A 3,648-nucleotide genomic window follows, 5' to 3' on the forward strand; every position below is an offset into this window, starting at 1 on the left:
GCAATGCAGTTATTAATAAGAAATTAAATAAAGGCGGAGAGCCGGCAGAAACGTTAGCACGCTGGGCGAAATGCTTAGCGGTATTTCGTCTGTCTTTACGTTATGAGTTCAAATTCCGCCGGGGATTACTTTGTCTTTCATCCTTTAGGGATCGATAAATTAAATACCAGTTGCGTACTGGGTCGATCTAATCGACTGTGCCCTTCCCCAAAAATTTCGGTGCCTTGTGCCTAGAATAGAAAAGGATAAGAAATGAAATTAATGCACGCATACTCCTTCATAGTGAGCCTATGAAATTTTCAGCCCACCCTCGTATGTATACTTAAATATGAATCCATAGCTGCATAATCATCAATATCACCAATTTAACGCTTTGTTTTTCTGTGCTTACAGACATAGCTATCTTGAGGGGGAATTTTCTATGGTCGGATAACCTATCTCTTACCAACTTATACCTGTTTCCAAGAAAGGTGATAATCTTTCAGTCTGTCGAACAATGAACAACTCTGGCATGCTTTCACAGAGAATTGCAAGTAAACGACACCGTTTGCTTGAATAGTGGAGGCTTTTGTTTACATTCAACGCGTACATGTCAAGAAATGTCAAGAGATTTCGGATACGCTTTCACGATAGACTACGAACAAAGGACACCATTTGTAGGAACGGTGAGGATTTTTTCTTAAACACAGCGTGCAAACGTTAAGACGAAGGGAAATAGAAACTTAGTCATACATACGCTCGTGCGCACACACATATATACGTACGCGGCGCGACAAGCTTCCTTATGATTTGTGTCTACCAATCCATGTCAGCTTCAGAAAAAAATGCGGTACTCATTAGTATAAGGTTTGTGATAATGACGGCAAAGTTCATGAATGAAGACGATGGTGATGGTAATGATGATGGTGATGATGACGATGCCTTAAAAGACTCAGAAGCGCTTTCTTTCTTTCTTATTTTCTTTTCTCTGTCTGTCTGTCTGTCTGTCTGTCTCTTTCTCTCTCTCTCTCTCTCTCTCTCTCTCTCTCTCTCTCTCTCTCTCTCTCTCTCTCCTTCTCTTGCACTGGTTTCTTTTTTATGCAACTTCCCGTTGTACATTTGACAGAATCCATTTAATATACATTTATAGGTTGGAAAATAGTGGCTATTTAATGAATTAGTCAGCAGGAGGAAATACTAAAATAAGGAGTGGTTATGTGGTTCTGGTAACTTTGTGTTTAGAAGTGATACTAGCAGATTTCCTGGCTTAGGTTTCCATCTCAAATCCTGTTGAAATCGAAATCTCTTAAACAGTGTCCCATTTATTAATCTTGGAGGTACAGTCATGTATATGTAGGTGTATTTATGCTCTCCTTATTCATTCATCTATTTTTGCCTTCGCCAACGCCATCTCATCTACGGTTCCCATCCCTTTCCTGTTTCCTCTGTCATCTGTTGCTAACTAGTCATAAGATTTGCTGTGGTTGCAGTTGTTGTTTAGCTCCAACGATCAAAGACGTTCCGTCAATGACCGTTCGATGTTTTATGTATATCGACAGCTATATATAGGGTGTAAGTATGGTCTTATGGTTAAGAAGTTTGCTTTGCAGCTATACAGTTAGGAGTTCAATCTCACTGCGGGGCACGTTATGCAATTGTTATTTTGGCGGACGCCAGAGATGTGTCGAAAAAGCTCCTCCTATGGTTTTTAAGTGCGCAGTGCTCCCTAAAAATCATCGTGCGTAATGCCCACAAAATCGACCAGAGTCGGTCTGAAGAGGGGAAGATGGGGAAAGGAGTATTTCAAAAAATTTATCAAATATTTTTTTTTTTTTTTTGTTAAAAAGATGCTCCAGATTATTTCCAAAGGCACCGAGAAAAAAAAATTCTGAAAAGTCCCCGTCAAAACGGAGAAATTCCAACTTATGTGGGCGACCTATCCCTGACGTCTGCCGTTATTTTTATTATAGCTCCAGAGTAATAATAATTGAGTAGAATTGGCTGACGGAAACTGTACGAAAGTCCATTGTAAACACACACACACATACACACACGCATACAAATACACATACAATGTGTGTATCTTTATGTATGTGTGTGTGTATATATGTGTTTGAATGTTTGCATTCTGTGATGTCTTTGCATGGAATCAGTCAAGAAAAAGCAGTGACATTATGTTGACAATTCGTCCTGTTGCCCAGCGCTTTCAAACACAAGTGGAATAAAATATCTTTTGCTTGCAAAACATATAAGGATGAGTGACAGGAAGAGCATCTGGTTGAAAAAACAATGCCTCAATACCTTTTCTAAGCCCAACTCACGCTAACATGGAAAAAAACAGACGTTAAACGAATAAATGACAGATACTGCCTATTATCACATCCCATCATTGTTTTAGACGTTGCTGTGTGATCTGAGAGAGATTTTATTACTATTTCTAGCAATTCGTGTGATTTATATAAGAGTCTGCATAAGCCATAAGATTTACTTCTTTATGGTGATGTCAAATGGGTCAACACATATTAATCTCTTGATACAGACCAATGAAAAGACCTCCATACAAATGTTTGACTTATTAGAAATAACAGTTCAAACCCTACCGAGATCAACTTTTCTTTCTTCATTTCAGGGATGATAAAAATGTACAAATCCAGGCTAGTAAATTGGCAGAACTATAAGAACACCAGACTGGATGCTTTGCAGTATTTATTCCAGCTCTTTTTGTTCTGAGTTCAAATAGTGTTGTGGGCTACTTGTGCGGCAAACTTAATTTATCACACGGATTAAATTTCAAAAACATCAAACTAAACGTTTTGTAATACTAGTTCCAAATCTTTGTTTTTTGAGTTCAAATCCCACCACAGTGGACTCGATCCATTGTCTAGTTTCACCATCACCACTTGGCACCTGGGAGCCACGTGACTTAGTGGTTAGGGTATTGGACTCATGATCATAAGAATGTGGTTTCGATTCCTTGACCGGGTGACGTGTTGCGTTCTTGAGCAAAACACTTCATTTCATGTTGCTCCAGTCCACTCAGCTGGCAAAAATGAGTAAACCTGCGACGGACCGACGTCCTGTCCAGGTGGGGAATTTACACGCTATTGAAACCGGGAAACTGGCCCTTATGAGACAACATGATTCGAAAAGAAAACTTTAACTTGGCACGTAGAGTGTCTTTAGCTGGCTCCACTCTATTGTGATATTATGTTGACAATTCACCCTGCTACTCAGCCAAGAGAATATCATTAAACCAAAGATCAGGTCTTTGGCTGGTCATTGGCTTGAAGATGCTCTCTTGTTTCAGCTTTGCTCATACACAAATAATACAAGAGTCATTTACATATGACAGGTACTATGAAAGATTGCACTTCAATATTTCTCTCAAAGCTATTGGTTTTCCTTGCTGCTGTTGCTGTTGTAGTTGTTGGTTGATTTGCCTGTTTTTTTTTCTTTTTGTGGAGAGAAGTCGGTTTTGTTTTAATCATTATTTTATTTAAATTTTATTTTTGTTTCGTGTATTTTTCTAAAATTATATTTGCTTCAGAAAAGAGACATCCTTTCTCTTGCACACTGTTTCTTCACTGAACTGTAGCGCTTTGCTTTCTGTTTTTACTTTATTTCTCCCACCCTCTCTCTCTCTCTCTCTCACCCCTCTCTCTCTCTCTC

Source organism: Octopus bimaculoides, chromosome 13, assembly GCF_001194135.2.
Source record: "Octopus bimaculoides isolate UCB-OBI-ISO-001 chromosome 13, ASM119413v2, whole genome shotgun sequence".
Taxonomy (NCBI): Eukaryota; Metazoa; Mollusca; class Cephalopoda; order Octopoda; family Octopodidae; genus Octopus; species Octopus bimaculoides.